We start from the raw sequence: 12,735 nt of genomic DNA, 5'->3' as shown, positions 1-12,735 counted from the left end.
TATTTATTTTGCATTTAAATTTATGGGCTGAGATATATGGGACTAGATTATAAAGCTGAATTAAAAAAATACAAATCATGAATTCAGCCATGCTTAGATGTGTCGCAGATGTTGCAAAGTGGGACGGGTCAAAGAACTGAAACAAAACCAAAACAATGACTGCTACACTTACTGATGGGATATGAATGCAAGCATTTCTTTCTATAGGGATCCAGAACACTTCAGATAATTTGTGTGCGCACATCTTCACGTTCATCGTCTTCATCTTGGCAAGGGATGTTTTGGTTTGCTGAAACAGAAAAGAAATAGATTGGGAAGGTTTGTCACCACTATTTGGGATGGCTGCATTGCGTCAACAGCAAAACTTTAAAACCTTTTTTAACACGTTCAGTGCGTCGTGGGTCACCGGTGGGTCACGTCGTAAATTCCTGCTGTGCGACACGAATACTGAGTGGCGCTATGAAGCCCTGAGGAAGATCAGATTTTTCAAATACCCAGCGAAAAACGCACATTCCAGGTTGCTATTGGCATCTGCTGTCAGTTCCTGCAAGTTTACACCGAAGGCTTATTGCATGGTGGGTCACACCGCACTCCTGAAAAATCTAAGGTTGGCCCACGGGTGGGCCACGACGCACAACATGTAATAGGGCCCTATAAAAACCGCTGCCGCAGTGAACGTGTTAATTACCCTTATATATATATATTATGGGGTTAACTTCCCAAAGCGACTTGGGCTATGATTAACGCTGTAGTTGAGGACTCTGGAAATTTCAACCACCTGGGGTTCTGTGTACTGTGTACTGACTTCGTACAGTACGCAGGCCTCTAGAATTTTGCCTGCTTTGATATTTGACCACCTTGGCCGGAATCGATCTCTCGAGTTTTGGGTCAGCGACCGAGTGCCATTACCACTGAGCCACCACGACGGCCATATATCCCAACAGTTCTATAAAATTATCGCGCCCTTGTTTTCATTCTTTTCTTTCATCTCCTGACAAATGAGATGTGTTGATTGACAATGCTCATTTTCATTTCTTCAGGAAAGTGAGTCTACCACAACCTCATATGACATGCAAGGAACAAGCAATAAAGTAATGGAGAAGCTAGTGAAATATGCCCAACATATTGCATACAGAAGGTTAAAATCATGCACCTCCATGGTGTGGCAGCATTATTTAGGTGGTGTTGCTAATTTAGTTTGGTACCCGCATGTTCTTGAGGGTTGAAAAAGAGTAAGACAGTAATTAGAGACACCTGCACAGAGAGGATGTTATTTGGTGGAATGGTACTCAGCTGTACATACACCTCTACTATCCAGCAGTTCAATAAAACATGACACTAAGGGGACACGACAAAGGCGAACGCTATAGCGTTTGTCTTTGTCGTGTCTCCCTTCCGTGCTCATCTCTTTTGTGTTACATCTTTTTTCAAGTATGTATCCGGCAGCATATGCATGCTTTACACTGCTAAGCACAAATTTGTATGCCTGTTCAATAACCAGTTAGGAGTGGTAGAATATTGTAAAAAATAAGAAGAGTATAGACCTCCTGCATGTTTGCAAACAAACAAGGTGGTGATGTAACCGCTAGTGGGCTCGTGGTAGGCAAGAGGCCTAGGGGTGGCATCGCGGAGAGGTGTGGAGCAATAGGTTTTCGAGCCTTGTAAGTGCGTTTTTGGCTTCTGCGAATGACAGCAGCTGTTGTTGCTTTCAGCATACTTGTACGGCGAAGTATTCAGGGAAACAGTTTGTCATTGTGCATTGCATAGGTATATGGTTAGCAGGAAACAAAGCGTTTCTTCCGTTGATTTATATGCGAGGCATTAAATAAAATAAGTTTTTTAACACTGTGTGCTACTCGGAATGGTTTTACTTCTGGACAGTAGAGAGGGACGCACTAGTATTGTTTTGAAGGTTTGAAGGTTTACTTCCGCATCTAGGTGTTGCGAGGACAGCCAGGAAAAAAGCTGTATAGACAGCTTGAAAGGTCCTGGCTTCCTCTTACAGTGCAGCATTGACGGCGGCAGAAAAGGACATCAAACAAAATGTAAGGAAAAAAAAAACAGGTATGTTCAGTACATAGAACGACACATGTACGTTCAGTACGCAGTACATTCTGCATGTAAAGGAAAAAAAGAACTACTTTAGGTCCAAGAGCCTATAAAGGCAAACGCAGAGAGGAGAAAATAAGGGACAGCAAAATTGACACATCCACTCAAAATGGTAATAGCAAGAAAAAAAAAACTACAGGAACAATTGGGGCAATTCTTTCAGAGAAATATTGGAGACATCAAGATTCTTGTGGTAGTACAACTGGTTCAGAAGTGTCGGTAAAGTATGCTGCAACATTCGTTTACCATAGTTTGTGTGGCATTTCTTAACATTCCAAAGCTCTGCTGCGCCGGTATCATACACAGTTCTGCTTTGCTCTAACCCAGCAAGTGTAAGGAGTCATCATTTTTCATTATGGCGAGTTTATATTTATGGCACAGCCTATAATTATACATGGATTTCATTGGAATAACGTTGTGTCGGTGGAAAAGGCTCGCAGTGTGGAAGAAATACGGCACTTTATATGCAATGCGTATAATACGTTTTTGTAAGACTGTGAGTTTGTTAATATTTTCGGCTGTTGTTGTTGCCCGCACTATACATCCGTAGTTGGCTATGGAAGAGAACAAAGAGTGATAAAGTAACATGTTGACTGACGTAGGAAAATTAAAGCAATGGCGGAGCATGATACCAACTGTTCTGGAAAGTTTCTTAACGACGTAATTAATATGGTTTTGGCAGAGCAGACATGCACTCACCATCAGCTGATACACGTCGCGCAGTTGGAAAAGTAAGGACAGTGCCTTGTCTCTGATCTCCTGTGTCGCGCCTAAGCGCTGTTTCTAGCCGCAAGGTCACGCACCATCCAGGCCGACGTCTCTCTTGTTAAAGTGGTGAAATTGTTTAATTTTTTAATGAAATTGTTTCTTCCCAAGCCCTGGGGTTTTTGTTTCGTATCGAAAAATTATTGGAAAATTTTCAGTGGAAATTTATACATTTACACTTTTTAGATGTGGTCGTCCACGAGGTAACTGTGCTTCTGATTGTCGTGGCATGTCACGAATTCCGCGGGTTTCTGGCGACGGCACCAGCATCTTAGTATCACTACGAAAAAGAAAGATCAGAGGTTTCATTGATTTCAGTGCCACATTTCTTTGACCAAAGCTAAGAGGCCATGAACGAGGGATAAAGTTACAGGTTTGTTTTCTGACGTTTCACATTTTCTGCAATTGCCATTACTCACCCCTTCGTAATTTCGTAATGAATGAAAATAGAATGATTCTATTTGACGCGAACGATTGCTGAGGTGCTTAGGAGTGTAGTAAATCTCTCAATTTTTTTTCCTATGCGTGGAATAGTATATGTTAATTATTTTTGTAAGAAACCTTTTCATGTAACTATGCACATGTAAGTACTAAGCATCTAAAAAGAGAACAAATAGCGTCATCATACACAACGGCTTAGTGAACATGCTGGCATAAAATTTTGTACACGTTCTACTTAATTATTCAAGACCCGGGGGTAAGTTGACAAGGATATTAACTATAACTACTCACGAACTGTGCCAGGTATACCTGAAAATAAAATGCATTACTGTAGTTAGCATATCTCTTTCATATTTGCACCAAACTTGGTTAAATATCTCATGCATTAATACCGAAAACACTTTAGTTTACCGAGTCCCTTCCCAATCACGCTAGGTGTCTTAGTAGCCCACCTGCAGCTGCTTCCTTCCTAACAAGCTTCGCGATCATGTACTACCTCATGAAGCAGCTTACGACACATGCATTATGCAATGTAAAAGCATGTGGCTTTTAGCACACTTGAAGTAAGGTATTTTAAGCATGCCAACATGGCTGCGAAAGATTGACACAACTTACCTGAATTCTTTCTACTCGAATCAAATAATTATGTAAGTGTCTTAAGAAATTGCTTCAAGTGAATAATAAATGCCATAAAACGTGCCATTATACGTTCCTATAACTTCTACACACGTTAAAACATGCTTGCTGTCAACAAAAGAATGCACTCCTTGGCAGCGAGTGAACCTGCCAGTGCCCCATGCACATCGGCTCAAGGTATAAATACGTGCGCAACTACATGTTTTTTTGTTTGCACAATTTTAAGCGCACTATGCTGATGTTCAGGTGAATTAGCGGAGCAGCTTCCTCCTATGAAGTGCATTGACTGGCAGCGCCGATCGACACCCAGACTTTGCGCTTTACTACCGCGGTCCATTTCCTAATGTGACATTTATCTGCGAGAAACCTATCAATGCTAATTTAATTTTCTTTTTTATGCTACTACGGGTATCCAACAGTGACGTAACTAGTCAATACATGCTGAGTGCGCAGGCATCATACAGCTGCCGGTAGCTGCTGTAGGTACGGGCAGGTGGAACCTGTTTTGCCTATCGTGCGAAACTCGCTACTGACATCAGCGCCACTGCATCTTCGTGACATCGAGGGGTCAAGTTGTTCAAACATGCTAGAGGGAAGAATGGCGCAGCATCAAGTAACGAGGACAGCAGAAGAGGACACACACTTGAGCGTGTGTGCGTGTGTGTGGGGCATGTTGCTTTGCATAAATTTGGCCTAGTGGCAGCCAAACAATAAAGTTGAAAGTTGGTGCTTGTGTATGTGTGTGCTCTGCTGTTGTCCTCGTTACTTGATGCTGCACCATTCTTCCCTTTAGCTTTCCAAAAAGTGATGCAAAATTCATGGAGAACATGCCAAAAAGAAAGGCAAAATGTCAACGAAATGGTGACTGCTGTTGAAGACCACATGCCTTCACAAATGTAGCAGAAAAGCTATGTTGTGAAAGCTATAGGCGAGGGATGCAATTGCCATAATTCTAGATATTATTTAAGAAACTTGTGTCACTCAACTGCGTCAATACAGACATGCACTTGGCGTAAGAAAAATTTCCGGGTAAGCTGATTCCCAATAATTACATATGTAATGCAGAGTGTGGCTGGACAGTAAACGAGAGTAACAAATACGCGTTTCGCTCTCAAGCGCTATCATATTTGTGTTAATTGCTGCTAAATGTAGGAAGAATGCAGTATTTCAAACGCTCATGGTATAGGGCTTAACATGTATCCGAACTGTTGTTGCTACAGCGCACTTAAAAAAGTGGCAAAAATGTGAGATCTTTGGCACCCCCCGCGCCCCACGAGTTTCCCCCGCCCGACATCTTCCTCCTCGCTCTCCTATGCTGCCCTCCTCAAAGAGAGTGAGGAGCAGGCTTTTCTGCCCACTCGTTGGCTGCCAGGCACCAGAATGCCCCTTCATGTGGTCACCACGTCGCCATGAGGTGCAAAAACTTGTTTTGCTTGTTTTTTATTTGTATGCTGTCGCAATTAGCCTACATCGTGCAAAGTCCGCTGACACGTGCCCGCACTGCGTGATGTGGTGCTGCTGCTCATTTCGATGTTCAAGCAGGCCGGAAAAAGGATTAACTTTATTTTGCATTTCTCGAGGGAGATGCGATGAGCTGCTTATAAAACAATGGCTGCACAACATATGAAAGACAGACTTTGTCCAGGCGAAAAGGACTGCCTTGAGTGAAGTACTGTGTATCTCTTGATGTTTCAGCATGCTTTGTGGGGAATTTGAGAAATTTAATAAACCACGTTATTTTTTGTCTTCTCGCATTTGCTTTTCTTTGTGTGACTATTTTCAGAAAAGTTGATGTCCACACTGGATTAAGCGGTATGTCGAGAACAGTCGACCCAGGTGAACTAGCAGTTAGCATAAGCAAAGCTGCAAACATTTACTGTTTATGACTCTAACTTGCATCTACATTAATTTTAATCATTGGGCACATCTCATTTGTGCCCATTGAGATCTTCTTTATTACACTGGGCTTTCTACTGTTCAGAACAGTGAACCCAGGTGAACTCGCACTCACTTGTAGCAAAGCTGCAAACTTCTATCATTCGCGACTCTAATGTGCATTGAAATTAATTTTATTCATTAGGCATCTTTTTTTCGCCTCAGCTCTTATTTAAAGAAGTGGCCTTTACTCTGAAATTCTTCATAAATGGCATTCAACACTGTTAATGCCTACGTTGTGTACTAAACTAAACTCTATGAAATGTCTTTTGGGCACCAAAAAACTCTTGCAGCTACATTTAAAAGCTATCTTCAACAACATGTGTAATCATCAGCAGCAGCAGCAGCCTGATTACGCCCACTGCAGTACAAAGGCCCCTCTCATCTCCAATTAATCCTGTCCTGTGCCAGCTGCAGCCACCCTATCCCTGCTAACTTCTTAATCTCATCCGCCCACATAACTTTCTGCTGCACCCTGCTACGCTTGCCTCTCCTTGGAATCCAGTCAGTCACCCTTAGCGACCATCGGTTATTTGCCTTCAATTACAAGCCCTGTCTAAGCCAGTTTCTTCCGCATGAATTAGACCGCTGTCGTTAGCCTTGGTTTGTTCTCTGACCCACTGTGTCTTAATGCTGCACCTATCATTTTCCTTTGTGTTGCTCGCTACATTGTCCTAAGTTTAAGCTGTAGCCTTTTCATTACCCCATTTCTGTACCATAGGTAAGCATCGGTAAGATACAGCTGTTATATAAGTCACTCTTGAGGCATATTGGTAAACTGCCATTCATGATCTGAGAGAACCTACCAAATGTGCTCCACCCCATTCTTATTCTTATAGTTATTTCAATCTCGTGATAGATCTGCAGCCACTACATGCCCTATGTAGATGTACCCCTTTCAACTTTCAACACCTCGCTACCAATTGTAAACTGCTGTTCCCTTTCGAGACTGTTGAACATTACTTTGGTTTTTCTGCATATTAATTTTGAGACGAACCGTCCTGCTCTGCTTGTTTAACTCATTGATCATGTTTTGCAGTTCATCTTCCGAGTGACTTAGCAAGGCAATTTCATCAGCGAATCGTAGATTACTAAGGTATTCTCTATTGGCTCTTATCCCCAACTGTTCCGAATCCAGGCCTCGAAATACCTCTTGTAAACGGGGTGAATAGTGTTGGCGAGATCATGTTTCCCTGCCTGACACCCTGACATCCTTTCTTATTGGAGTTTTATTGCTGACTTTATGGAGGACTGCGGCAGCTATGCAGTAGCTATAGATATCTTCCAGTATTTTTACTTAATGCTCTTCTATGCCCTATTTCCGCAATGTCTCCATGACTGCTGAATTATTTTCGACTGAATCAAACGTGATTAATCTTTAAAGGATATATATAGGGATGATTACACTCTGCACATTGCTCTATTATCCGATCGTCAGTATGAATATGGTCTATTGTCGACTACTTTTTACGAAAGCCTGCTTGATTATTTTGTTGAGGTCTAAGGTTGTCCGGACTCTATTAGCGATTGCCGTCGTAAATACCTAATGGGCAGTAAGCTGATCAATCTGTATCATCTTTTCTTTCAGTTAAGAGTTTTCGGCATTGGGTACCAAATATGTAACTGTTTTTCTATGTATTACTTTTGTATTTGGAACTGTGTGTTTTGGAAGTAATCTGTATATGCCACATCTTACAAGGCGACCAGTGTTGTGACAATGAAATTAAAGATGCTACTCGGGATTGTTTTTAAAATGTGTAAGTGTTTATCGACACATTTGTTTTGTATCTGAAACTGTGTGTGTTGTAATTATTTTGTACGTGCCACGTCTTCTGGCCTTTAAGGGTGACCAGTATTGTGCCAGTAAAATAAGACTGTTTTGCCCGAGTCACTTTGCTGACCAATAGATTTTTGAGAAGAAATAAAAATGACTTTTTTTGTATATGCACTGCCTCTGATTAGCAGTTGTAGGAGCTTACAGATTGAAATTGGGAAATGAAACCATGCAACACTCGCTGCTTTTGCTTCATACATTAGCCAAATGGGATGCCAAAATCAGCCCGTGCGTCATTCATGCGCATATAGATTCAGATTTCTGAAGTGGCTGTCGACCCTGTTCAATGCCATCTGTCTGTTGCCAAGACTGATGGCAGCAATTCCTGGTCAGTTCTACTTTCTGTTCCCGATGCCTCAGTGCACCTGAGAATGTTGCTGAAGTACAAACTTTTCTTGCATTTAGAGCGTGCCTTCTGGTTCGTTTTTTTGTTGTCATGAGGGATACGTGCCACTGCAATGTAACGTAACATTTAGAAGGCGACTGTAATACTTGTGCACAGCAGTTTTTAAATGAACGCTTTCAAGAGCCTGAACAACAAGCCTTCCCATTGACCCTCCCGTGAAAGAATGATTGGAGGAGAACTGAGGAGGAAAGCAGCCAAAGGGAGGAGAGTGTTGCTTCGAAGATAGAAACAACCAACCCAACTGCACCACTTAGCATAATATAGGCTGAGAACAGATAAGTGCACAGTTGACAACAGGTTCTGAAAATTAGAAAATTGGTTTTTGAGCAAAGGAAATATGACGCAGTAACTGTCTCGCATATCTCGGTGGACACCGGAACCAAGGGAAGAGAGGAAGGTGGGAATGAAGGAAGAAAGAGGTGCAGTAGTGGAGGTTTCCGGAATAATTTCAACCACCTGGGATCTTTAATGTGCACTGACATCGCACAGCACACGGATGCCTTTTGCATTTTGCCTCCATTGGATTCTGCTGCCACGGTCGGCTTTGAACCCGTCTACTCCGGGTCAGTAGCCGAGTGCCCTTATAGGTGGTGGGTACGTCGTCTGATGTGTCAAGGTGAGTCGTAGGATCTGCTTGAATGTTATGTGGTTCCTGAGCATGGCCGCGAATCCAGTGTATGCGCACAGGACATTGGTACTTTGCGCAGAGTACATAAATTGATCATGTTACTGGAATGTGCGTTTAACAGCATTAAGCTGTTTAAGGGCGGCGAGGGAGTCGGTGCAAATATGAACACTATTGAATGTGAGAACGGGCGGAAGGGAAGCAAGGGCATTGTAAATGGCTTTAAGTTTCAACGCCCGGGGAGTGCACGTAACCGCGGTATATGTCGCGCGAGAGTTGAGAACCGGATGGGAGGAACTATACACAACAGTAACTCCCCTCTCTGCAATATGTGATGCGTCTGTGTACAATATGCAGCCTTCAGGCAGATGTGCGGCTAGCTGATACCGACGGGGAAACAGTGGGGCGATTTTTTGTGAGGCGCAGTATGACAACGGAGCTAGTGTCTTTAAACGATGAAGTTCGAGACACTAAGCACGCCAACGTGACCGCGCAAGAACTTCTTTCTACTCGAGTCAAATAATTACGTCGGTCATATTAAAAACACTTTCAAGTAAATATTAAATGCCATAAAACGCGCCATTAAAACATGCCGTGCTATTAAAAGAACGCATTCCTTGGTTCAGCTTAAGTTAAGGACCACTCGGCGAACCATGGAAAGGAAAATGATGGGTGTAACGTTAAGAGACCGGAAGCGGGTAGAGTGGGTGAGAGAACAAACACGGGTTAATGATCTAGTCGATATCAAGAAGAAGAAATGGGCTTGGGCAGGGCATGTAATGCGAGGGCAAGATAACCGCAGGTCCTTAAGGGTAACTGAGTGGATTAAAAGAGAAGGTAAGCGGAGCAGGGGGCGGCAGAAGGTTAGGTGGGCGGATGAGATTAAGAAGTTTGCAGGCAAAGGGTGGATGCAGCTGGCAAAGGACAGGGTTAATGGAGAGACATGGGAGAGGCCTTTGCCCTGCAGTGGGTGCAGTAAGGATGATGATGCATTCCTTGGGGGCGAGTGAACCTGCCGGCGCCCCGTGCACACCGGCTCAGGGTGTAAAATACGTGTGCAGCTATATATGAGCTTTCCTTGTGCAGTCATAAGCGCACTATGCTGGTGTTCAGGTGGATGGACGCAGTAACTTGCATGCTATTAAGTACATACATTGAGTGGCAGTGCTGATCGGCTCCCTAACTTCGCGCTTTATTACTGCAGCCCCTTCCCTGTTGGCCAGTTTTCTAATGCGGTATTTATCTGCGAGAAAGCTATCGGGGCTAATTTAAATTTACTTTTATGCTACTACGTGGATCCAACAGTGACGCAGCTGGTCAATACATGCTTCTGCAGTGCGCATGCATGATGCAGCCGCCGGTAGCTGTGGTAAGCACGGGCAGGCGGAACCTGTTTTGCCTACCATGCGAAAGTCGCTGCTGACATCAGCGCCACCGCATCTTCGTGACGTCGCGGGGTGAAGGAGGTGCGCGAGCAGCTCCCAGAGGGGGACGCGAAAACGATTACCCACGCACGTCTGGGAAGCTATTCTGATTAAACCCCTACCCAAGAACATGCACCCCGCGCACCACGAAGGCCCACGCACAGCGAGGGCTCGCGCCCTACACACCAAATACGGCCGAAGCGACAATGTGGCGTAGTGGACGCAGCGCAATACCGACAAAACCCCGGAAAAAACGTTTGCATTGGTCGCGGTGAACGGGAAGGGCGCCCGGTTGGCGGCCGCGTCGGTAGAAACCACCTCCTCCGAGACGGCGGAGGAAGCAGCAATAGCCTTAGCTATAGTGAACACGCGTGCTGATATTATATTCAGCGACTCCAAAACAGCCATGCGCAATTTCGCGAGGGGCCGTGTCACATCTACCTCACTTCGCATCCTTCAGAACACCTCCCTTCCGATTAGAGAAGTTGAATTGATCTGGGTCCCGGACTCCCGGCCCACGTCTAATCCAGAAAACGAGACGGCTCATACGCAAGCCCGAGGTTTCGTCGACCTTGCAGTGAGCGTGCCCTCCGACTCGGATTTCACTAGGGACGGGTTAATTGATCTCATTTCATGACATCACCCATCACTTTAGTACGGAGAGGCGCGCATATCCCCCTCCTCACAAATCGTTAACAAAAGCACGGGAAGTTACCTTGCGCCGACTGCAAACACGCTCCCTTCTGAATCCGGCAGTGCTTGCCCTCATGTACCCTGGCCAGTACGACCCAAACTGCCATAAATGTGGTGAAAGGGCCACATACGACCACATTCAGTGGAACTGCGCAAATGATCCGCCTCCGGCGGAGTTGATACAGCTCCCTTCTCCCGAGCGGTGGGAGATAGTCAGCTCGGACCCCAAGATTCAAGTACGGGCAATCGAGCGGGCGAATGAGGTCGCCGCCAGCCATGGGCTAGCGGCCATCTAGTATGTGTCTCCTGCAACCTGCTCTCGACGCAATAAACGTTTTACAATCCAATCCAATTGTTTACTGACGCACAGAAGATAGGTTTGGCGTCATGATATTCGTAGTGAGCTGGCGCAAAGATGTAGGGAGAGGGGAGGGGTAATATATGCCTTCGTGGCATTGAGATAAAATAAATAATAAACTGAACAGAACGCTGCGACGAGAACTTCACATACGCTTACCGCAAGAGCGTTTAAATAATACGGCTGCCTTATTGGGAAACGTCTTTCTGATCAGGCTGTGAAGAAGCCGCTCGGCAGATTTTGATGTAGCCTGGCAGGTTTTAACACTCGCCTTTCAGCTTTCTTGGCCTACGTTCTTGGCTTTCTTCACCTTGGCCTACAAGCGCTTGTGGTCTGGTGGACAAAACATGCCACTTCTGATAGCGTGGTGCAGAACGTGCGATGTGTACTGAGGCGGCTGTAATCGGGAGCAGAAAGGCCGCGACGCTTAACGACAAAGAGGCGTCTCTAATCAGGAGAAGAAATGTGATGGAGAATGCACGAAACATTAAAACCGAGGCGAAAATGGGCCGCGCCCCTTTTCTTGTAGTGAGCTCGTAGTGTGTGTGATGTAGCAGACAGAGACCAAGTTATGAGGGACTGTTGTGCTCCCGGGTGTTCTGCCTACGCCTATTTGGCTTTGCTCGTTACAGCGCGCGCTGAGAAAAAATTGCCAATCGCAGGTCATACCAGACTGCCGGACCAATTAACAGTTGGCCCCAAAGTATGAGAGGTAAGGCATGCGAAACGCTTGTTTTCCAAAACAATTTCTGCTGGGGGCGGAAGTATAATGCACAACTTATCTTTGCATCTTCATAATTATTTAAATTAGCAGCCATAATACGCGCCTTTCCGCATTGATTTCATGGCTCGAAATAAGTAATCCTGATTCTTGGAATAGTAATTAATTGAAATGTAGAGTATCCCGGTCAAGAGATTGCAGTGAAATATGCTACGCAAGTTGTAAGAATGCTATTATGAAGGAATACATCGCAAAAAGAACGCTACAGAAGAGAACCAACACGCATGATGGTACCGACTGTTCATTAGGCGCCGACTTTCTCGGCAGATTAGCTGCGAAAGATGGCATTATTTAGAGTAACTACCTCTGATTCACTGTTCAAACAATCTCCGTGTGAGGTGCACAACAAATTCTCAGAGGATTTTTAAGTGCGGTACGTGCGCCGACAGCAGAGCGCTGCGCGTGCGAATGGTGTGTGCGAGGCGACGGCAACGAAGAGCGTGGAGATCCATCGGACTTCAGCTATCCGTGCATAAAACGACATACACATCAGTCGCCAACCGTTGGGGACGCCGTAAACTTGCTGCAAGTTCAATCTGTCTTTGTCTATCAGGCACCCTACCACAGGAAAGTCCTAGTATAAAAATCCTTGGCTTAATGATTCACCAATCAGGATCAGCGACTGCATGGCTTTCTCAAGCAAAAAGGCAAGCTATTCAGACTTTGGGTTTGATTAGAATTTCCCCTAAAACTGGTGGTGCAGGCTCGTTCGTTGCACGGCAGTTGGT

This window comes from Amblyomma americanum, chromosome 11 (genome assembly GCF_052857255.1).
Source record: "Amblyomma americanum isolate KBUSLIRL-KWMA chromosome 11, ASM5285725v1, whole genome shotgun sequence".
Taxonomy (NCBI): Eukaryota; Metazoa; Arthropoda; class Arachnida; order Ixodida; family Ixodidae; genus Amblyomma; species Amblyomma americanum.
The sequence above is the reverse complement of the archived record's forward strand: the minus strand, read 5'-3'. Positions refer to the sequence as shown.